The sequence below is a fragment of the Arachis ipaensis genome, chromosome B5 (genome assembly GCF_059453495.1).
Source record: "Arachis ipaensis isolate K30076 ecotype BB chromosome B5, ASM5945349v1, whole genome shotgun sequence".
Taxonomy (NCBI): Eukaryota; Viridiplantae; Streptophyta; class Magnoliopsida; order Fabales; family Fabaceae; genus Arachis; species Arachis ipaensis.
Genome location: NC_142440.1, coordinates 37,430,995 through 37,455,937, shown reverse-complemented (window position 1 = coordinate 37,455,937; position 24,943 = coordinate 37,430,995). Strand labels below are relative to the sequence as shown.

The following is a 24,943-nucleotide window of genomic DNA, read 5'->3' as shown; positions in this document are numbered from 1 at the left end:
AACTCCTGAAGGCTGGGCGTTAGTGACAGACGCAAAAGGATAGTAAATCCTATTCCAACCGGATCGAGAACCAACCGGTGATTAGCCGTGCTGTGACAGAGCGCGTGAGCGTAGTTTTCACTGGAAGGATGGAAGGTAGCCATTGACAACGGTGATCCACCAACACACAGCTTGCCATAGGAGGACGTACGTGCGTGAACAAGAAGACAGAGGAAAGCAGAGATTCAGAAGACAAAGCATCTCCAAAACTCCAACATATTCTCCATTACTGCATAACAAGTAACCTTTAATCCATGCTCTATTGTTTATTTGCAATTCAACTGATAAACATAATTGACTTCCTGACTAAGATTTACAAGATAACCATAGATTGCTTCAAACCAACAATCTCTGTGGGATTCGACCCTTACTCACGTGAGGTATTACTTGGACGACCCAATGCACTTGCTGGTCAGTGGTACGAGTTGTGAAAAGTGTGATTCACAATTCGTGCCCCATGGTTGATGAACAGAGAGAAGAAGTGGTGGTGGGAGAGAAATGTAACGTTGGGGACGAAAGGGGGGCTTTGCGCGAATGCACTAGGGCTTCGCGTCCCTGGTTAAATGGGTTTTTTGAATCCACACGGTCGCGCACCTTGTGCGTCCGCGTGGGTGATGAAAATAGGGAGATGGCGCGGAAGCGCCACATGCGCCTACGCGTATATGGGCGAGTTAAGGGTTGGCGCGGTCGCGTACTGTGCGCGTCCGCGCGGGTATGCTGGTCCAGAGGCACAAAAGAGGCCCAGAGTTGGCACAACTCTCGGGTCCTTTGGCCTGAGTGATGCGAAAACACATCGACGCGCGCGCGCACCTTGCGCGTTCGCGTGGATGGTATGAGCCTATGGAATGGGCGCGGGGGCGTGAAGTACGCCAACGCGTGTATGAAGGAATAGGGGGCGGCGTGGACGCGTACAGCGTGCGTCCGCGAGGGTTGAGACTCTTACTCTGATTCAAGACTCTCAGTCATATTGATCTCTTACACCAAGGAGTCAATAATATCACCGCTCATGCAGTCATTTGATGTATCTGGATGCTGCATAGCTTTGACAGCATTTAACTTGAACTCATCCTCATTGACTCTCAGGGTCACTTCCCCTTTTTGTACATCAATGATTGTTCGTCCAGTTGCTAGGAAGGGTCTTCCTAGAATGAGAGTTGCACTTTTGTGCTCCTCCATTTCCTACAAAGTCAGTGGAAAAGGCAAATGGCCCAACCTTGACAATCATGTCCTCAATTATGCCTGATGGATATTTAATGGGGCCATCAACAAGTTGGAGGCATATTCGGGTTGGTTTGACTTCTTCAGTCAAGCCAAGCTTTCTGATAGTGGATGCAGGTATTAGGTTGATACTTGTCCCAAGGTCACATAGAGCTGTCTTGGTACAAGCACTCTCTAATGTGCATGGTATCATAAAGCTTCCGGGATCTTTAAGCTTCTCTGGTAAGCTTTTCAGAATGACTGCACTGCATTTTTTAGTGAGGAAAACTTTTTCAATTTCTCTCCAATCCTTCTTATGACTTAAGATCTCTTTCATGAACTTAGCATAAGAGGGTATTTGCTCAAGTGCCTTTGCAAACGAGATCTTTATTTCTAGAGTTCTGAGATAGTCTGCAAAGCGGGCAAATTGTTTATCCTGTTCTGCTTGGCGGAGTTTCTGAGGATAAGGCATCTTGGCTTTGTATTCCTCAACCTTAGTTGCTACAGGTTTATTTCCTACAGAGGTGGTTAGAGAAGCCTTCTTAGGAGGGTTACAATCAGCACTTGCAGGTGTCTGATCCCTCATTGGCGTTTGAACGCCAGGATTAGGGGTTGGATGGGCATTTAACGCCAATTTTTCACCCTTTTCTGGCGTTTGAACACCAGAACTGGGCATGGAATGGGCGTTTAACGCCAGTTTTTCACCCTTTTCTAGCATTTGAACGCCAGAAGTGGGCATCCACTGGGCGTTTAACGCCAATTTTTCACCCTTTTCTGGCGTTTGAACGCCAGAATTATTCCTCTCTGGGCTCTTACTGTCCTCAGAGGGATTTTGGGCAGTGGTTTGATCATCCTCTGTCAGTTGTTCCTTTTTTGGCTTTCTGTTACCTTGAGCTGAATTATTCAATGTCTTCCCACTCCTTGATTGAACAGCTTGGCATTCTTCTGTTATCTGTTTAGATAGCTGTTGTCTTGTCTGATTCAATTGTGCTTCCATATTCTTGTTAGCATTTTTAGTGTCTTGGAGCATCTCTTTGAATTCTTCAAACTATTTTGTTATGATGAGCAATTGCTGATTGAGTTCAGCAACTTGTTCTTGAGGACTAGGTTTAGTGGATATTGCTTTAGCATCTTCTTTCATGGAGGACTCACTTCTTAAGTACAGATGCTGATTTCTAGCAAGTGTATCGATGAGTTCTTGAGCCTCCTCAATTGTCTTTCTCATGTGTACAGATCCACCAGCTGAGTGGTCTAGAGATGTCTGGGCCTTTTCAGTAAGCCCGTAATAGAAGATGTCTAACTGCACCCATTCTGAAAACATTTCAGAGGGGCATTTCCTTAGCATCCCTCGTACCTCTCCCAGGCATTATAAAGAGATTCATTATCCTCTTGTTTAAAGCCTTGGATGTCCAGCCTTAGCTGTGTCATCCTTTTTGGAGGGAAATATTGATTCAGGAATTTGTCTAACAACTGTTTCCAAGTTCTTATGCTTGCTGTGGGTTGGTTATTTAACCACTTCTTAGCTTGATCTTTTACAGCAAATGGAAACAGTAATAATCTGTAGACATCCTGATCTACTTCCTTATCACGTACTGTGTCAGCAATTTGTAAGAATTGTGCCAGAAACTCAGTAGGTTCTTCCTGTGAAAGACCGAAATACTGAAAATTTTGCTGCACCATGATAATGAGCTGAGGGTTTAGCTCAAAATTGCTGGCTCTTATGGGGGGTATATAGATACTACTCCCATATACAGCAGTAGTGGGGTTAGCATATGACCCCAGAGTTCTTCTGGACTGTTCATTTCCACTTAGGTCCATGATGGAGAAAGGGAGATGATGTGGATTGCAAATAGAATATATTTTTGTTTTTATTTTATTTAATGAAAGATAAACTGAATTAAAAGGAAATAAAATGAAATAATTGGAGAATAAAACAAAATATAAATTTTCGAAAACTAGAAAAAAGAAATAAAAGAAATTCGAATACTAAAATGATGAATTAATTAAAAAGATTTGAAAAAATTTGGGATATCATTTTCGAAAATTTGGAGAGAGAGAGAGAAAAAGTGGTTAGGATGTTTTGAAAAAGATATGTCTTAAAATTAAAGATATTTGTAAGAAAATAAATAAAAGAAGAGAATTGAAAAAGATATGATTGTAAAATTTGAGATTGGAAAAGATAAGATAAGATTGGTAAGAGAAGATAAGGAATTTTAAATTAAAAAGTTTTGAAATTTAAATTTTAAATTTGAAAATTAAATTTTAAATTTTGAATTTTGAAATTTTGAAATTTGAAATTTGAAATTTGAATTTTAAATTTTTGAATTTTGAATTTTGAAAAAGTCAGCAATATAAGATAAACATTTGAAAAAGATTTAAATTTTGAAAAGATTTGAGTTTTTTTTTTTGAATTTAAAACTAAGATAAGATAAGATAAAAATTTTAAATTAAAAATCTGAATTTTTTAAAGTTAAATTTCGAAAATCAATTAAAATTAAAGAGAAAAGATATTTTTGAATTTAATGAGGAAAAAGAAAAACAATAAAATGACACCAAACTTAAAATTTTTAGATCAAAACAAAGAAAATAAATAAGAAAACTTTGAATGTCAAGATGAACACCAAGAACACTTTGAAGATCAAGATGAACACCAAGGACAAATTTTTGAAAAATTTTTAAGGAATTAAAAACACAAAGGACACCAAACTTAAAAATTTTTATACTTTGGCTACTAATAATTCGAAAATGCACAAGAAAAACAAGGAAAGACACAAAACAAGAAAAATTAAAGATCAAACAAGGAAAATAAACAAGAACAACTTAAAGATCAAGAAAGAACAAGGAACATGTAATTCGAAAATATGAAGAACAAAATAAAAAACATGCAATTGACACCAAACTTAAAACATGAAACTAAACTCAAATAGAAGACTAAATTAAGAGGTTATTGGTTTTTATTAAAATTTTCGAAAATAATCTAAAAAGGAAAACACGAATTTAAAAAAAAAAATTAAACAAGAATAATAATAAAAGACTCAAAGAAAAATCAAAGATTAATAAAGAAAAATAAAAATTTTTGAAAGATTTTTGAAAAGAAAATAAAAGACTCAAATTTAATGACTTTAAACCAACCAAAAAGGTAAATTCTTCCTAATCTAAGCAACAAGATAAACCGTCAGTTGTCCAAACTCGAACAATTCCTGGCAACGGCGCCAAAAACTTGGTGCACGAAATTGCAATCACACTTTTACAATTCCGCACAACTAACTAGCAAGTGCACTGGGTCGTCCAAGTAATACCTTACGTGAGTAAGGGTCGATCCCACGAAGATTGTCGGCTTGAAGCAAGCTATGGTTATCTTGTAACTCTTAGTCAGGATATCAGTAATAATTCTTAGTTTTAATTGTAAAAAGTAAAAGAACATGGAATAAATAATACTTGTTATGCAGTGATGGAGAACAGGTTGAGGTTTTGGAGATGCTCTGTCTTCTGAATCTCTGCTTTTCTACTGTCTTCTTCTTCACGCACGCAAGGCTCCTTCCATGGCAAGCTGTATGTTGGTGGATCACCGTTGTCAATGGCTACCATCCGTCCTCTCAGTGAAAATGGTGCAGCTACAGGTTTCGTAGGGCTAATCATCTGTCGGTTCTCACTATTGTTGGAATAAGATCCATTGATCCTTTTGCACACTGTCACTGCGCCCAATATTTGTCAGTTTGAAGCTCGTCACAGTCATCTCTTCCCGGATCCTACTCAGAATACCACAGACAAGGTTTAGATTTTCCGAATCTCAAGAATTCTACCAATTGATTCTAGCTTATACCACAAAGACTCTGATCTCATAGATTTGAATGCTCTGTTGTCAGGAGAGGCAATCAAACTCGTGAACCAGGAACCAAAGAGATACACACTCAATCTAAGGTAGAACGGAAGTGGTTATCAGGCACGCGTTCATAGGTTGAGAATGGTGATGAGTGTCACGGATCATCACATTCATCATGTTGAAGTGCGAGTGAATATCTTAGAATAGAAACAAGCGTGATTGAATGGAAAACAGTAGTAATTGCATTAATCCATCTAGACACAGCAGAGCTCCTTACCCCCAACCATGGAGTTTAGAGACTCATGCCGTAGGAAATACAAGTTCTAATGTAAAATGTCATGAGGTACAAAATGAATCTCTAAAAGTGTTTTTTATACTAAATTGGTGACCTAGGTTTACAAAAAATGAATAAGCTAAGATAGATAGTGCAGAAATCCACTTCCGGGGCCCACTTGGTGTGTGTTTGGGCTGAGCATTGAAGCTTTCACGTGCATAGGCTATTCCTGGCGTTAAAATCCAGCTTTTGTGCCAGTTTGGGCATTTAACTCCAACTTTTATGCCAGTTCTGCCGTTTAACGCCAGAAAAGGGTAAAAAGTTGGAGTTTAGACGCCAGTTTACGTTATCAAAACTCGGGCAAAGTATGGACTATTATATATTATTGGAAATCCCAAGATGTCTACTTTCCAACGCAATTGAGAGCACGCCAATTGGTTATCTGTAGCTCCAGAAAATCCATTTCGAGTGCAGGGAGGTCAGAATCCAACAACATCTGTAGTCCTTTTTCAGCCTCTGAATCAGATTTTTGCTCAGGTCCCTCAATTTCAGCCAAAAAATACCTGAAATCACAGAAAAACATACAAACTCATAGTAAAGTCTAGAAATGCGATTTTTTTTTAAAACTAATAAAAATATACTAAAAACTAACTAAAATATAATAAAAACTATGTAAAAACAGTGCCAAAAAGGGTATAAAATATCCGCTCATCAAAAAGTTAGATTGGTTGGCATTTTTACGAACTTAGAATCTAGATGATATTATTGACTCTCCTAGTTCAGTTCTTTTTTATTCTTGAACACAGCTTTTTGAGTGTTGACCGTGACCCTAAGCACTGATGGGTGGAAAACGATCCAACACAAAACTCACCGGCAAGTGTACCGGGTCGCATCAAGTAGTAATAACTCACATGAGTGAGGTCGATCCCACAGGGATTGAAGAATTGAGCAATTTTAGTTAGGTGGTTAGTTTAGTTAAGCAAATAGTTGATGATTTGAGTGAATTGTAACCAACAGAAGCTAAATTGCATGAAACTAAAAGGGAGATAGAGAATTGACAGTAAATTACAATGCAGAAGAGTAAATTTGCATGAAACTTAAAGTGCAAGTAATGTAAATAACTGAAATTTAGATTGCAAGAAATGTAAATAGCTAAAACTTAAAGTGCAAGAAATGTAAATTTCTTGAATCTAAATTGCTGAGAAACTTAAATTGCTTGAAGATTAAAGGGATTTGGGGAGTTTGGATTTAAAATGAAGCAAGAGAATGTAAAGAGCAATCAAGCAGTGGAGTAGAAGATGAAATAAGTGCAGCAGATCTAAACAGAAATGGAAAATTGCAGTGAAGAATAAAACAGAAAGTAAATTCAGCTCAATTGTGAAAGCTAGAAAAGAAATTCAAGATCTCAGGGGATCAATGAGACTAGAAAACAAGTCTAGATCTCAATTCCTTCCATGAATTCACTAAGATTATGCAGAAGAAGAACAAAATGAATTGCAGATCATAGATTGAAACAGAATTCCTTCAATTTCAATCCAAAATTCAGAAACAGAAAGTAAGTAATGCAAAAGTAAGAACAAGGAGGAGAGAACTCAGCTCTCAATCCCAATTCCCCAATTCAAAGCTAAAATGTAAAAGTGAGCTAAAAAATAAAACTAAAAATAAAAGAAGGTTCAAAAGTGAAAGTAAAGGTTTTTGGGTCCTCTACAAATCAAACTAACTCCTATTTATACACTTTCTAATTTTGATCTTCAGACTTTAGAGTGGGCTTTTCAAGTTGGTGAAGAATTGGATCCAAAATTGCAATTAAAGTTGGAAAATGGATCAAGGCACCTTCCAGGGGAGCGCTCAGTTAAGAAAGGAAGCGTAGCGCCCTTTGCTTGAAAAATCGATCATGGTGCTGGCTCCAAGGGAGTGCTCAGTTAAGTAAGGTAACTGAGCACCCAATGTCTTGTCCCAAGCTTTCGAACCAAGCCCATTTGCATAGCAAAGTAGCGCTCAGTTAAGTAAGTTCACGCAGCGCTTCATGCTTTGAGTGAGCTCCCACTTTCGAGCCTTAGTCATTGCAATTTGGCCAATTTCTTCATCAAAGTGGCGCTCAGTTGGGCAAGTTAACTTAGCACCCCTTGCCTTAGAATGAAGCTCCACTTTCGAATCCTGGTGAGTGCATTTTGTGCCCATTCCTCATGCCAATTGCTTGTGGCGTGCTCTTGGTCCATGGGTTCGATCCTTGCTTGCTTCATTGCTTGTGTGGCGCCTTTCTTTTTGGCTTGAGGCTCCTGTTCGATCCTGGCTACTCCCATTTTTTTAGTGTCGCGCTTTACTTTTTCTTGTGCCAAGCCCATGAAAACGTTAACAAAGTTAACGTAGCACTCCTTGGAATTGAGCGTTGATGCCTTGTGATTGAGCATTCCTTGAGCGCTTCGTGGTGACAATCAACGTAGCGCCATTGGTCCTGTGTTCATGGCATTACTAATAAGTGCTTCCATTAATAACTTAGTATTATATGCATGCTTCCATGGTTTTAATAATAATACTAATGCATTAACGTTGCATTCATTCATTCTCCATTGGCATAATAATTAAATGCATCATGTATACATTTCATTGGCTTTATTAATCCATAATGCCAATTAATGTAAAGCTTGTTTTCATTGCCAATTGGATTAGAAATCAAAGTAATGCTGTTGCCACTTCATGCATGCTTTCATTATTAATAATGCATGCATGAGGCATCATTAAATGCCACGACTCCATGGTCATGGGCCACGCTTTTAAAAGCGTGGCCTAAGGTTCCAAAGCGTGCTTAATCTTCAAAGCGTGCCCAAAATTCCTTTTTTCACCATTTCTTCACCTACAAGTAATCAAAACAACCAATCAAAGCATCTCCAAATTCACAAGGTTTCTAAATCATTCAAAAACCAACTAATTCTAGCTTAAACCTCATGATTTTGTGGCAAATAATTGATGGTTGATTAAATTGACATAGCCATGCAAATCCACTCCAAATCACTTACTTATAATGCAAGAAAGTGCATAAAACCTAATGAAACAAGTGAAAAATGCTTGAAAAGCTAGTATAAGATGACTTGTCATCACAATACTAAACTTAAATCTTGCTTGTCCCCAAGCAAGCATTAAACATAAGAAGAAATGAAATGAAACAGAGGAGCATTCATATCCTTATTTAGTAGATAATTGAACTTGGTTCATGGGGTTTTATGCAGACAAATGTAGCTCATTTATTCTTTGCTGATAGATATGAAATGTTTCCTTAAAGGTTCACTAGAGTTGCTGCTATATTGTCTTGCTTTTTGATTGATCCCTGTGAGCTTTTTCTTTCTTTCTTTTGCTTTAGAAGGCTTATTTATTAATGAAGGCTTGGTGGCAAGTGTTGCAGCAGCCTTTTGGCTAAATTTTTCTCAACACTTCTTCACCACAGACACATGGCTCACAATTTCTTCCTAGGAACATTGATGCCCAGCATCTCTTTGGATCACTAAATGCTTTGTAGCTAGGTTGCTCTTGATAGTGGATTTTCGGTTGGCAATCCTAGATCAGTTGATCCAAGTGGCCAAGTTTCAAAATACTCCTCAGAACCTACTTGTCCAAGCATATCCTAGTACAAAACACCACAGGCATATGTCCTAAGGTCCAAGCTATTGGTGTCTAGCCTTATTGTTTGTTTCTTTGCCCATTCTTGGATTTTCTTTTTATCTTCCTTTCTTGTTTTGCTTTATTCTCAAAGGATATTCATTGATAACAGACTTTATAGCAGCAAACTAATTCACACTTCAAAGAATATGTTATTATGTAGCCTTTGTTATTTGATCTAACCATTAAATCAAATAAATACCACCACTGAATTCTCATTCTAATTTCTACAACATTGGACAATCACTTTCTTGTTTCAAACATCTTTCTTTTATTTATGCAGAAGGGAAATAAAACAGAATTCAAGCAAATGAGTTATGACAAACATAATGCAGGCTAGCGTTTTTAGCAAACATTTACACTTGCACCTAATTGAACACTTCAGCGAGACATATAGGAATCCCAAGTTAAAATACTTCAAAGCAACAAGGATTAAATATCAATACAACCTGTTGGGAATGTCTCTCCGCTTTTTCCTTCTGTCGTCATTATTTCTCTCTGTTGTTCCTCCTTTGGATGATGATGCAGAACCCTTTTGTCTTTGCTAAAGGCAATAAAACTAAAAACTAGAAAACAGACACTGGTTAAGTAGTTTCTCTGATTGCTTGGAGCTAGCAACCCTCTATGCAGAAGGTGAAAATGTGTTTTTCAATGAGATTTTTGGAGGAACACCAAACTTAGCATCCTTCATTCTCCCTTATATTGTTTTGGTGTGCAACATCAAACTAAGCTCCTTGCAATACAGATAAAGCTACTCAGCCTTGTTTATTGAAATAGTTGGGAAAAGGAAATTACCTTTGGTTGGGTTGCCTCCCAACAAGCGCTTCTTTATTGTCACTAGCTTGACATCTTGTTCTTTGATCATGGAGGCTGAAAATCATAGTGCCTTAGCTTTTCTCCTCTTACTATGAACTTTCTTCCGGTCTCCTCTTTGATGATCTCTAGGTGTTCAAGTGAAAGGATCCGGTTCACAGTATAATACTCAGATAATTGTGGAGACACCTTCATTGGTTGGGTGTTTAACATCACTTTATCCCCTGGTGAGAAGCCTTCAGTGGGGATTTTCTTGTTTCTCCACCCTTTTGGCCTCTTCTTCTTCTCTTCTTTCTCATGAGATAATTCATGCCTTGGTGGTTCTTTATCTGGAGTGTTGAGGTTCTCATATGGGGGTTTTGGATCTAGTTCCTCCTTAATTTCTTTGGTCTGTTGCACTATCTCTACTTCTTTCAAGCATGGATTTAGAAGTATTGGAGTTAACTCATTGACTGCCTCCTTCAAGCTTTGATCTCTGGCTTTATTCTTCATACAATCTTCTTCTTGAGTGGGCTCATGCAGGGTTTTAAAAACATAGAATGCTAGGTGCTCATCATGCACTCTCAGCAACAATTTCCCTTTTTCAACATCTATCAATGCTCTGCCCGTAGCCAGAAAAGGCCTCCCCAGGATGATGGGAGTGTTAGGGTCTTCCTCCATATCCAGGATGACAAAATCAGCTGGGAGAAGGAATTTTCCCACTTTTATCAGTACATTCTCTACAACTCTGAGTGCTTGCTAAATGGATTTGTCAGCCATTTGAAGAGCTATTCGAGTGGGTTTCAGCTCAAAAATTTGAAGCTTCCTCATAAGAGATAGAGGCATCAAGTTTATGCTTGTACCAAGGTCACAGAATGATTTCTCAATAGTTATGTTTCCTATGGTACAAGGTATATAAAACCTTTCAGGATCATCTTTCTTCTCTGGTAGACCTCTTTGGAGAATAGCACTACACTCCATTGTCATTTCAACAATCTGTCCTTCCTTCAAGGGTCTTTTCTTTGTTAGCACTTCTTTCATAAATTTGGTATATAATGGCATCTGTTCAAGTGCTTCTAAGAAGGGAATATTGATGCTGAGTGTTTTGAATATGTCCAGGAATTTTAAATATTGCTTATCCTCGTTCTCTTTCTTGAATCTTTGAGGATATGGAAGTTTGGGGATATATGGCTTCACCCCTTCCTTCTTCTCTTGTAGTTGTGTTTCAATGATGTCCTTATCTCTCTTTGAGCTTTTTGCATTCTTGGTCTTTCTATCCTCTTCACTTCTCTCTTCTGTCTTGGAACTTGTCTGTTGTGTTCTTCCTGATTGATGGCTTCCTTCTCCCCAGTCTTTTCACTTCCCAATATGATTGCTTTGCACTCCTCCCACTTTGTAGCTTTTCCTTTGTCCCTTGGGTGGTCTTGAGTGGCACTAGGGGATGCATTTGGTTGCTTCTCATCCATCTCTGCAATTTGTTTAGCTATTTGTTCCAAATGCATCTCAAGATTTCTGATTGAAGCTCCTTGGTTTTAACTTATTATGGCTTGATCTTTTCTTGCTGCTTCCTGATCTTGTCTTGCCATCTCTTGATTTTTCATGAGTTTCTCCATCATTATCTCTAGACTAGAGATTCTTTGGGAGTCTGGATTTGGCTGTGGTTGTGTAAAATGAGATGGTTGTTGCTGGAAGTTGTTTGAACTATCTACGGGGATATTTTGTGGGTAGAATGTGGATGTGGAAAGGTTATTCTGGTGGTTTTGTGAGTTGTTATGGGGTTGGTGATATGTGTTTTGTGGGTTTTTGAATTGGTTAGTATTATTAGATGAATGGCTTTGGTTGTTTGTGTTGCTGAGGCTGCTGGTGCACGAAATTGTGATCACATTAATGTAGTACTCTTTGTTATTGTATGGAATCATTATTATGGCTCTTTACTATGTGTGGACACAACTCCGTTCAACTAACCAGCAAGTGTACTGGGTCATCCAAGTAATAAACCTTACGTGAGTAAGGGTCGATCCCACAGAGATTGTTGGCTTGAAGCAAGCTATGGTCACCTTGTAAATCTCAGTCAGGCAGATATAAAGTGATAATGGTGTTTTCGAATATTATATAGTAAGATAGGGATAGAGGTACTTATGTAAATCATTGATAGGAATTTCAGATAAGCGAATGGAGATGCTTTTCGTTCCTCTAAACCTCTGCTTTCTTGCTATCTTCATCCAATCAGTCTTACTCCTTTCCATGGCTGGCTTTATGCAAGGGCATCACCGTTGTCAGTGGCTACATCCCCTCCTCTCAGTGAATAATATGCTCACGCACCCTGTCACGGCACGGCTATTCATCTGTCGGTTCCCGATCATGCTGGAATAGGATTCACCCTCCTTTTGCGTCTGTCACTAACGCCCAGCACTCGCGAGTTTGAAGCTCGTCACAGTCATTCAATCATTGAATCCTACTCAGAATACCACAGACAAGGTTTAGACCTTCCGGATTCTCTTGAATGCCGCCATCATTCTAGCTTATGCCACGAAGATTCCTGTTAGGAGATCTAAGAGATATTCATTCTAGCTTAATTCATGTAGAACAGAAGTGTTTGTCAGGCACGCGTTCATAGGGGAGATGGTGATGAGCGTCACACATAATCATCACCTTCATCACGTTCTTGGGTGCGAATGGATATCTTAGAAGCGAAATAAGATGAATTGAATAGAAAACAGTAGTACTTGCATTAATCTTTGAGGAACAGCAGAGCTCCACACCTTAATCTATGGAGTGTAGAAACTCTACCGTTGAAAATACATAAGTGAAGGTCCAGGCATGGCCGAGATGGCCAGCCCCCTAAACGAGATCAATAGTCTCCTAAGATGAACAATGGATTAAAACTGAGACCAAAGATGCCTAATACAATAGTAAGAGGTCCTATTTATAATAAACTAGCTACTAGGGTTTACATGAGTAAGTATTTGATGTATAAATCCACTTCCGGGGCCCACTTGGTGTGTGTTTGGGCTGAGCTTAAGTGTTGCACGTGCAGAGGCCATTTGTGGAGTTGAACGCCAGTTTCTGTGCCAGTTTGGGCGTTCAACTCTGGTTTTGGATCCTTTTCTGGCGCTGGACGCCAGATTTGGGCAGAAGGCTGGCGTTGAACGCCAGTTTACGTCGTCAATTCTTGGCCAAAGTATGGACTATTATATATTGCTGGAAAGCCCTGGATGTCTACTTTCCAACGCAATTGGATGCGCGCCATTTCGAGTTCTGTAGCTCCAGAAAATCCACTTTGAGTGCAGAGAGGTCAGAATCCAACAGCATCAGCAGTCCTTTTTCAACCTCTGAATCTGATTTCTGCTCAAGTCCCTCAATTTCAGCCAGAAAATACCTGAAATCACAGAAAAACACAAAAACTCATAGTAAAGTCCAGAAATGTGAATTTAACACAAAATCTATTAAAAACATCCCTAAAAGTAACTAGATCCTACTAAAAACATACTAAAAACAATGTCAAAAAGCATATAAATTATCCGCTCATCACAACACCAAACTTAAATTGTTGCTTGTCCCCAAGCAACTGAAAATCAAAATAGGATAAAAAGAATAGAATATACTATAAATTCCAAACTATCAATGAAACATAGCTCCAATCATATGAGCGGGACTTATAGCTTTTTGCCTCTTGAATAGTTTTGGCATCTCACTTTATCCATTGAGGTTCAGAATGATTGGCATCTATAGGAACTTCAGATTTCGAATAGTGTTATTGACTCTCTTAGTTCAGTATGATGATTCTTGAACACAGCTATTTTATGAGTCTTGGCCGTGGCCCTAAGCACTTTGTTTTCCAGTATTACCACCGGATACATAAATGCCACAGACGCATAATTGGGTGAACCTTTTCAAATTGTGACTCAGCTTTGCTAAAGTCCCCAATTAGAGGTGTCCAGGGTTCTTAAGCACACTCTTTTTTTGCTTTGGACCTTGACTTTAACCGCTCAGTCTCAAGTTTTCACTTGACACCTACACGCCACAAGCACATGGTTAGGGACAGCTTGGTTTAGCCGCTTAGACCAGGATTTTATTCCTTTAGGCCCTCCTATCCACTGATGCTCAAAGCCTTGGGATCCTTTTTATTTTCCCTTGCCTTTTGGTTTTAAGGGTTATTGGCTTTTTGCTCTTGCCTCTTGGTTTTAAGAGCTTTTGGCTTTTTCTGCTTGCTTTTTCTTTTTCTTTCTATATTTTTTTTTCGCCTTTTTTTTTTCTACAAGCTTTGTTCTTTGCTGCTTTTTCTTGCTTCAAGAATCATTTTTATGATTTTTCAGATTATCAAATAACATGTCTCCTAGTCATCATTCTTTCAAGAGCCAACATATTTAACATTCTTAAACAACAACTTCAAAAGACATATGCACTGTTCAAGCATACATTCAGAAAACAAGAAGCATTGTCACCACATCAATATAATTAAACTAAGTTCAAGGATAAATTCGAAACTCATGTACTTCTTGTTCTTTTGAATTAAAACATTTTTCATTTAAGAGAGGTGATGGATTCATAGGACATTTATAACTTTAAGACAAAGTTACTAACTACTAATGATCATGTAATGAAGACACAAACATAGATAAGCATATAACATAGAAAACGAAAAACAGAGAAAGTAAGAACAAGGAATGAGTCCACCTTAGTGATGGTGGCGTTTCCTTCTTGAGGAACCAATGATGTCCTTGAGCTCTTCTATGTCTCTTCCTTGTCTTTGTTGCTCCTCCTTCATTGCTTTTAGATCTTCTCTTATTTCATGGAGCATGATGGAGTGCTCTTGATGTTCCACCCTTAGTTGCTTCCAATAATTGTGTGGAAGAAAATGTATCCCCTGAGGTATCTCAGGGATCTCTTGATTTGCAGTCAAATGTTCTACCACTGAGCTATAGACCCTTGATAGAAGCTTTTGTCTTCCCTTTCCTCTTTCTAGAGGTTTCTCTGGCCTTAGGTGCCATCAATGGTTATGGAAAAAAAAACAAAAAAGCTATGCTTTTACCACACCAAACTTAGAATGTTGCTCACCCTCGAGCAAAAGAAGAAAGAATAGAAGAATAAGAAGAAGATATGGAGGAGATGGATGGGAGTGTGTATTCGGCCATATGGGTGGGATTGGGTGGGAGAGAGATGTTGAATTTTTGAAGGTAGTGGGTGTATGGATGTGAGTGGTAAATGGAAAAAAGAAGGGATGATCATGAATGGAAAGAGAGATGATGAGGTTGGTGGGGATCCTGTGGGGTCCACAGATCCTGAGATGATCCTGTGGGGTCCACAGATCCTGAGGTGTCAAGACATTTACATCCCTGCACCAATTTAGGCATGTAAAATGCCCTTGCACACAACTCTGGGCGTTCAGCGCCAGGTTGGTGCCTATTTTGGGCGTTCAACGCCCCTTTGCTGCCATTTCTGGCGTTGAACGCCAGAACCATGCTTGTTCTGGGCGTTCAGCGCCAGGATGCTCCCATTCTGGGCGTTCAGCGCCAGAACTATGCTCTGGCGTTTGAACGCCAGACAGATGCTCCTCCAGGGTGTGATTTTTCTTCTGCTGTTTTTGATTCCGTTTTTGATTTTTTTTTGTTTATTTTGTGACTCCACATGATCATGAACCTAAGAAAACATGAAAAACAATAAAAATAAGAATTAGATAAACATTGGGTTGCCTCCCAACAAGCGCTTCTTTAATGTCAATAGCTTGACAGTGAGCTCTCATGGAGCCTCACAGATGTGCAGAGCTTTGTTGAGACTCTCCAACACCAAACTTAGAGTTTGGATGTGGCCTCCCAACACCAAACTTAGAGTTTGACTGTGGGGGCTCTGGTTGACTCTGCTTTGAGAGAAGCTTTTTCTGCTTCCTCTCCATGGTTGCAGAGGGAGATCCTTGAGTTTTAAACACAAGGGAGTTCTCATTCCATTGAAGAACTATTTCACCTCTGTCAACATCAATCACAGCTCTTCCTGTGGCCAGGAAAGGTCTTCCTAGGATGATGGATTCATCCTCTTCCTTTCCAGTATCCAGGACTATGAAATCAGCAGGGATGTAAAGGCCCTCAACCTTTACTAATACATCCTCTACTTGTCCATAAGCCTGTTTTCTTGAGCTGTCTGCCATCTCTAGTGAGATTTTAGCAGCTTGCACCCCATAGATTCCCAGTTTCTCTATTACAGAGAGGGGCATGAGGTTTATTCCTGAACCAAGGTCACACAGAGCCTTAAAGATCATGGTGCCTATGGTACAGGGTATTATGAACTTTCCAGGATCCTGTCTCTTCTGAGGCAATGTCAGTTGATCCAGATCGCTTAGTTCATTGATGAACAAGGGAGGTTCAACTTCCCAAGCATCAATGCCAAATAATTTGGCATTCAGCTTCATGATTGCACCAAGAAACTTGGCAGTTTGCTCTTCAGTAACATCCTCATTCTCTTCAGAAGAGGAATACTCATCAGAGCTCATGAAGGGCATAAGGAGGTTCAATGGAATCTCTATGGTCTCTAGATGAGCCTCAGAGTCCTTTGGTTCCTCAGAGGGAAGCTCCTTATTGATCACTAGACGTCCCAGGAGGTCTTCCTCCTTGGAATTCACGTCCTCTCCTTCCCTTATAGGTTCGGCCATGGCGCTTATGTCAATGGCCTTGCACTCTCCTTTTGGATTCTCTTCTGTATTGCTTGGGAGAGTACTAGGAGGGATTTCAGTGATCCTTTTACTCAGCTGGCCCACTTGTGCTTCCAGATTTCTAATGGAAGACCTTGTTTCATTCATGAAACTTACAGTGGCCTTAGATAGATCAGAGACTAGATTTGCTAAATTAGAGGCATTTTGTTCAGAGTTCTCTGTCTGTTGCTAAGTTGATGATGGAAAAGGCTTGCTATTGCTAAACCTGTTTCTTCCACCATTATTAAAGCCTTGTTGGGGCTCTTGATCCTTCCATGAGAAATTTGGATGATTTCTCCATGTTGAGTTATAGGTGTTTCCATAAGGTTCACCTAAGTAATTTACCTCTGCTATTGCAGGGTTCTCAGGATCATAAGCTTCTTCTTCAGAAGATGCCTCTTGAGTACTGTTGGATGCAGCTTGCATTCCATGCAGACTCTGAGAAATCATATTGACTTGCTGAGTCAATATTTTATTCTGAGCCAATATGGCATTCAGAGTATCAACTTCAAGAACTCCCTTCTTTATAGGCGTCCCATTATTCACAGGATTCCTTTCAGAAGTGTACATGAACTGGTTATTAGCAACCATGTCAATGAGTTCTTGAGCTTCTGCAGGCGTTTTCTTTAGGTGAATGGATCCACCTGCAGAAGTGTCCAGTGACATCTTTGATAGCTCAGATAAACCATCATAGAATATATCCAGGATGGTCCATTCTGAAAGCATGTCAGAAGGACACTTTTTGGTCAACTGTTTGTATCTTTCCCAAGCTTCATAGAGAGATTCACCTTCTTTCTGTCTGAAGGTTTGAACATCAGCTCTAAGCTTGCTCAGCTTTTGAGGAGGAAAGTACTTGGTTAAGAAAGCCGTGACCAGCTTATCCCAAGAGTTCAGGCTGTCTTTGGGTTGAGAATCCAACCATAATCTAGCTCTGTCTCTTACAGCAAAAGGGAAAAGCATGAGCCTGTAGACTTCAGGATCTACTCCATTAGTCTTAACAGTATCACATATCTGCAAGAATTCAGTTAAGAACTGAAAAGGATCTTCAGATGGAAGTCCATGAAACTTGCAGTTCTGCTGCATCAGAGAAACTAATTGAGGTTTCAGCTCAAATTTGTTTGCTCCAATGGCAGGAATGGAGATGCTTCTTCCATGTAAATTGGAATTAGGTGCAGTAAAGTCACCAAGGATCCTCCTTGCATTATTATTATTTTCGGCTGCCATCTCCTCTTCTTGTTTGAAAATTCCTAACAGGTGCTTACTGGTTAGTTGTAATTCAGAGTCCTTTCAGGTTCTGGATCTGCTTCAACAAGAATATTCTTGTCCTTGCTCCTGCTCATATGACAAAGAAGAAGGCACAGAAAAATAATAATAATAGAGATCCTTTTTTTTTTTTTGAATGAGGGAGAGATGTTAGTAGATGAATAAAATAAAAAAATAGAAGGAGATGAGAGAGAAGAGAATTTTCGAAAATAATTTTTGAAAAAGAGTTAGTGATTTTTGAAAATAGTTTTTGAAAAATGTTAGTAATTTTTGAAAATTAAGATTTAAAAATTAAAATAATTAATAAATTAAAAAGAAATTTTGAAAAAGGGGGAAGATATTTTCGAAAAATGAGAGAGAGAGAATTAGTTAGGTAGTTTTGAAAAAGTTAAGGAACAAACAAAAAGTTAGTTAGTTAGTTGAAACAAATTTTGAAAAGATAAGAAGTTAGGAAGTTAGAAAAGATATTTTGAGAAGATATTTTTTGAAAAAGATAAGATAAGTAGATATTTTTGAAAAGATATGATTGAAATTAGTTTTGAAAAAGATTTGATTTTTAAAATCACAATTAATGACTTGATTCATAAGAAATCACAAGATATGATTCTAGAACTTAAAGTTTGAATCTTTCTTAACAAGCAAGTAACAAACTTCAAATTTTTGAATCCAAACATTAATTGTTTATGTTATTTTCGAAAATTTGGTATAAAAATAAGAAAAAGATTTTTTGAAAAATATTTTTGGAATTTTCGAAAATAACTATGGATTTTGAAAAAGATTTGATTTTTGAAAAAGATAAGATTTTCAAATTGAAAATTTGATTTGACTCATAAGAAACAATTTGATTTTAAAAATTTTTGAAAAAGTCAATCCAAATTTTCGAATTTGAGGAGAGAAAAAGGAAAGATATTTTTTTTTATTTTTGAATTTTTATGATGCAAGAGAAAAACACTAAAAGGATGCAATGCATGAAATTTTTAGATCAAAACAATGAATGCATGCAAGAATGCTATGAATGTCAAGATGAACACCAAGAACACTATGAATGTCATGATGAACATCAAGAACATATTTTTGAAAAAATTTTTAATGCAAAGAAAACATGCAAGACACCAAACTTAGAATTCTTTAATGCTTAGGCACTAAGAATTCAAAAATGCATATGATGAACATGAAAAGACACAAAACAAAAAATCATTAAGATCAAACAAGAAGACTTACCAAGAACAACTTGAAGATCATGAAGAACACTATGAATGCATGAATTTTCGAAAAATGCAAGATGCACATGCAAATGACACCAAACTTTTAACATGACTCATGACTCAAACAAGAAATACAAAATTATTTTTGATTTTTATGATTTTCTAATTTTTTTGTATTTTTATTTATTGTTTTTTTTTTTCGAAAATTATTGTGAAAATTAAAAAATAAGGATTCCAAAATTTTTAATATGAATTCTAGGAATCTTGCCATGTTAGTCTTAAAGCTCCAATCAAAGGGTCAGGCATGGCTTAATAGCCAGCCAAGCTTCAACATATAATTACATGGACTGGAGTGATTAGTTAAATACCAATCCCAAAGCAGTTTGGGTATGGCTTTACAGCCAGATAGGATTCAACATGTTTCATGAAACACTAGAATTCATTCTTAAAAATCCTGAGGAAAAATATATTTTTTTGAAAACATTTTTTTTTTCGAAAACAAAGGAGAAAATTTTGAAATATTTTTGAAAAATTTTTGAAAACAAAACAAAAAGAAAATTACATAATATGAGCAACAAGATGAACCGTCAGTTGTCCAAACTCGAACAATCCCCGGCAACGGCGCCAAAAACTTGGTGCACGAATTGTGAATCACACTTTTCACAACTCGTACCACTAACCAGCAAGTGCACTGGGTCATCCAAGTAATACCTTACGTGAGTAAGGGTCGAATCCCACGGAGATTGTTGGTTTGAAGCAATCTATGGTTATCTTGTAAATCTTATTCAGGAAGTCAATTATGTTATCAATTGAATTGTGAGTAACCAGTAGAGCATAAATTAAAAGTTACTTGTTGTGCAGTAATGGAGAATATGTTGGAGTTTTGGAGATGATTTGTCTTCTGAATCTCTGCTTTCCTCTGTCTTCTTGTTCACGCACGCACGTCCCCCTATGGCAAGCTGTGTGTTGGTGGATCACCGTTGTCAATGGCTACCTTCCATCCTTCCAGTGAAGACTACGCTCACGTGCTCTGTCACAGCACGGCTAATCACCGGTTGGTTCTCGATCCGGTTGGAATAGGATTTACTATCCTTTTGCGCCTGTCACTAACGCCCAGCCTTCAGGAGTTTGAAGCTCGTCACAGTCATTCAATCCTTGAATCCTACTCGGAATACCACAGACAAGGTTTAGACTTTCCGGATTCTCATGAATGCTGCCATCAGTTCTAGCTTATACCACGAAGATTCTGATTAAGGAATCTAAGAGATACTCATTCAATCGTATATAGAACGGAGGTGGTTGTCAGGCACGCGTTCATGGTTTGGGGAAGGTGATGAATGTCACGGATCATCACCTCCATCACAGTTAAGCGCGAATGAACATCTTAGATAGGAACATGCGTGTTTGAATGGAAAACAGAAATACTTGCATTAATTCATCGAGACACAGCAGAGCTCCTCACCTCCAACAATGGGGTTTAGAGACTCATGCCGTCAGAGAATACAAAGTTTTGATCTGAAATGTCATGAGATACAAAATAAGTCTCTAAAAGTTGTTTAAATACTAAACTAGTAGCCTAGGGTTACAAAATATGAGTGGACTATGATGGATGATGCAGAGGTCCACTTCTGGGGCCCACTTGGTGTGTGCTGGGGCTGAGATTTAAGTGAGTCACGTGCAGAGGCCATTTGTGGAGTTGAACGCCAGTTTTTATGCCAGTTTGGGCGTTCAACTCCAGTTTTTGATCCTTTTCTGGCGCTGGACGCCAGAATTGGGCAGAGAACTGGCGTTGAACGCCAGTTTACGTCGTCTATCCTTGTGCAAAGTATGGACTATTATATATTGCTGGAAAGCCCTGGATGTCTACTTTCCAATGAAATTGGAAGCATGCCATTTAGAGTTCTGTAGCTCCAGAAAATCCAATTTGAGTGCAGGGAGGTCAGAATCCAACAGCATTAGCAGTCCTTTTTCAGCCTGAATCAGATTTTTGCTCAGCTCCTTCAATTTCAGCCAGAAAAATACCTGAAATTACAGAAAAACACACAACTCATAGTAAAGTCCAGAAATATGAATTTTTCCTAAAAACTACTAGAAATAGACTAAAAACTAACTAAAACATACTCTAAACTATATGAAATTATCCCCAAAAAGCGTATAAAATATCCGCTCATCACAACACCAAACTTAAACTGTTGCTTGTCCTCAAGCAACTAGACAAATAAAATAGAAGACTAATAGGTTGAGAAGCAATGATATCTCAGAGTTTTTGATTGAAGCTCAGATTCTAATTAGATGAGCGGGACTAGTAGCTTTTTGCTTCTGAACAGTTTTGGCATCTCACTTTATCCATTGAAGCTCAGAGTGATTGGCATCTATAGGAACTCAGAATTCAGATAGTGTTATTGATTCTCTTAGTTCAGTGTGATGATTCTTGAACACCGCTTCTTTATGAGTCTTGGCCGTGGCCCTAAGCACTTTGTTTTCCAGTATTACTACCGGATACATAAATGCCACAGACACATAACTGGGTGAACCTTTTCAGATTGTGACTCAGCTTTGCTAAAGTCCCCAATTAGAGGTGTCCAGAGTTCTTAAGCACACTCTTCTTTTTGCTTTGGACCTTGACTTTAACCGCTCAGTCTCAAGTTTTCACTTGACACCTGCACGCCACAAGCACATGGTTAGGGACAGCTTGGTTTAGCCGCTTAGACCAGGATTTCAGTCCTTTAGGCCCTCCTATCCACTGATGCTCAAAGCCTTGGGATCCTTTTTAATTGCCCTTGCCTTTTGGTTTTAAGGGTTATTGGCTTTTTCTGCTTGCTGCTTTTTTTTTTTTTTTTGCAAGCTTTGTTCTTTGCTGCTTTTTCTTGCTTCAAGAATCATTTTTATGATTTTTCAGATTATCAATAACATGTCTCATGTTCATTATTCTTTCAAGAGCCAACATATTTAACAGTCTTAAACAACAAATTCAAAAGACATATGCACTGTTCAAGCATTCATTCAGAAGACAGAAAGCATTGCCACCACATTTAACCAATTAGAATTTGTTTTATTTAAACTCGAAATTTTATTGCTTCTTATTCAAAAGATCTACTATTTTATTCATGTTTAATGATGATGAGAAAAATAAACTATAGCTTAATTGGAGATAAAATCAAAATAGATACTAATTACTACTATATGACTTCTAAGGTACTTTTTTTTTATAAGGACACTGTCACAGAGTTAAGGCAGAAATTGGAAATTAACAACCTTTATTATGGGGGTATGGGGGTTCCTCTGATCCTTGGGAGGCTTGGTATCACAGAAGATTTTTGGCGCTTCAGTTCCCGTAAGTCACGTCCCTGCTCCTCTTGTTCTTTAAGCATATGGGTCAGCATTTGACTGTGTTCCTTCTGTTGTTTTATTATTTGCTCCATAGCTTCCTGTATCTTGGTGACAGACGTCTCAAGATATTCCCAATATTCTGCTTGAGGAATCTCTGGGAGGAATTCCTGTGCTCTCTTCTTGATAGGATCCTCCTGTGCTTGTTGTCTCTCCATTGATGCTTTGGTGATTGACTTTTCCATTAGGATATATTTAGTTATTCCCATCTTGACTCCAGCGTCCTTGCAGAGCAGATAAATCACGCTTGGATAAGCCAACCTGGCCTCTCTTGAATTTTTGTTAGCGATCTTATAGAGCTCTGTTGAAATCAGCTGATGAACCTCCACTTCCTTTCCCATCATGATGCAATGAATCATCACTGCTCTTTTAACTGTGACTTCAGAACGGTTGCTGGTGGGCAACAGAGAACGCCCAATAAAGTCCAGCCATCCTCTGGCAACTGGTTTGAGATCCTCCCTCTTGAGTTGATTTGGAACGCCCTTTGTGTTGGTGGTCCACCTGGCTTCAGGGATACAGATGTCCTCTAGAATCTTATCCAGGCCAATGTCTACTCTCATCATCCTCCTGTTGAAGGAGTCTGGATCATCCTTTAGCTGAGGTAGCTTTAATATCTCTCTGATCTTGTCAGGGGTGGTATGAACAATCTTTCCCCTGACCATGGTCCGAAATTCGTAGCAGGCTGTTCCAGATAGTCTTTGCTTGTCAGTCTGCCACATATTAGCATAGAACTCCTGGACCATGTTCCTTCCTACTTTCGTTTCAGGATTAGCTAGGACTTCCCAGTTCCTGATTCGAATTTGCTCCTGGATCTCTGGATATTCATCTTCTTTCAGATCGAATCTAACTTCCGGGATCACTGATCTCAGACCCATTACTTTAAGATAATGGTCTGAATGTTCTTTAGATAAGAACTTCCCTTGATTCCAAAGTGGTTTTGGAACGCTCTCTTTCTTGCCTCTAGGAGTGTATTGTTTCCCTTTGGGAGCCATGATCTTAGTGATTTCGGAAAAACACACCAAACTTAGAGGTTTGCTTGTCCTCAAGCAAAAGAAAAGAAAGGAGAGGGGTAGAAGGAGATCGAGGTGCACTTGTTGATGGAGGAGGGGGGGGGGGCGAACCCAATTTAAAGGGGTGGGGGTGGATTTTTGAAAAGTTGGTAGAGATAAGATAAAAAGATTGAGTTGAAAAAGATAAGATAGAAGATATAGTTTGATTTTGAAAAGATAGGATAGATTTTTGAAAAAGATAAATCTGGGTTTTTGAAAAAGATAATATGAAAAAGATATTGAAAAGATTTTAGAGTGAAAAAGATAGATTTGTTTTTGGAAAAGATTTGAAAAGAGTTGGATTGATTTTGCAAAGAGGGTGTGTGCTTATGAATTAAGATACATTTGATATTTTGAGGGTAGGATTTTTAGAAATCAGGGTTCTTGACATGTTTATGTAAATAAAATCATGTATTGAATCATAAAATTATAAATTAGAATGGAAATACGTGTGGGATTACTGGATTTGGCTCCTCTCTGTCCTCCTGGCATTTGAACGCCCAAACACTGCCTGTTTTGGGCGTTCAGCGCCCAAATGCTGATCTCCTGGGCGTTCAGCGCCCAGTTGCTGCCATTCCTGGCGTTCAACGCCCAGTGGGTGGCCATTTCTGGCGTTGAACGCCCAAATGCTGCCATTACTGGCGTTCAGCGCCCAGTGGATGCCCATTTTGGGCGCTGAACGCCCAAAATGCCCCTTTACTGGCGTTTTCTTGCCATTGAGCTCTTTTACTCTGTTTTGTGTGCCGAGGTCTTCTGTAAATGATTATTTACCTTGTTGTCAATGAACTCTATATAAAAAAATAAAGATAGAAATAGGGCAAAAATGCTTAGAGGATTGTTGCCCCATGGCTGGGTTGCCTCTCAGCAAGCGCTTCTTTATTGTCTTTAGCTGGACCTTGCTGAGCTTTTAATCTAGCTTCAGCCTTGAGCATTCTTGCTCAATGTTGCCTTCAAGATAATGCTTGATTCTCTGTCCATTGACAATGAACTTCTTATCAGAATCAATATCTTGAAGCTCCACATAACCATATGGTGACACACTTGTAATCACGTATGGTCCCCTCCACCGGGATTTCAGTTTCCCGGGGAATAGCCTGAGTCTAGAGTTAAACAACAGGACTTTTTGTCCTGGTTCAAAGATTCTAGATGACAGCTTTCTGTCATGCCATTTTTTTGATTTTTCTTTATAAAGCTTGGCATTTTCGAAAGCTGTGAATCTGAATTCCTCTAGCTCATTTAGCTGGAGCAATCATTTTTCTCCTGCTAATTTGGCATCTAGGTTTAGGAATCTGGTTGCCCAGTAGGCCTTATGTTCCAGTTCCACGGGCAAGTGACATGCCTTACCATACACGAGTTGGTATGGAGAGGTCCCTATAGGGGTCTTGAATGCTGTTCTGTAAGCCCACAGAGCATCATCCAAGCTCCTTGCCCAATCCTTTCTACGGGTATTTACTGTCCGTTCCAGGATTCTCTTTAATTCTCTGTTAGAGACTTCAGCTTGCCCGTTGGTTTGTGGATGATATGGAGTGGCCACTTTGTGGCGAATTCCATACCGAACCATGGCAGAGTAAAGCTGTT

At 38.7% G+C, this 24,943-nt stretch overlaps 1 non-coding gene across 1 annotated transcript; it reads left to right on the top strand.

The window, feature by feature from the left end:
* The first annotated feature begins 17,181 nt into the window (after positions 1 to 17,181).
* On the top strand, positions 17,182 to 17,289 carry LOC148563878 (small nucleolar RNA R71). Its single transcript, XR_015885066.1, has one exon. It is a non-coding gene; the product is annotated as a small nucleolar RNA R71 (small nucleolar RNA).
* Positions 17,290 to 24,943: the final 7,654 nt, after the last annotated feature.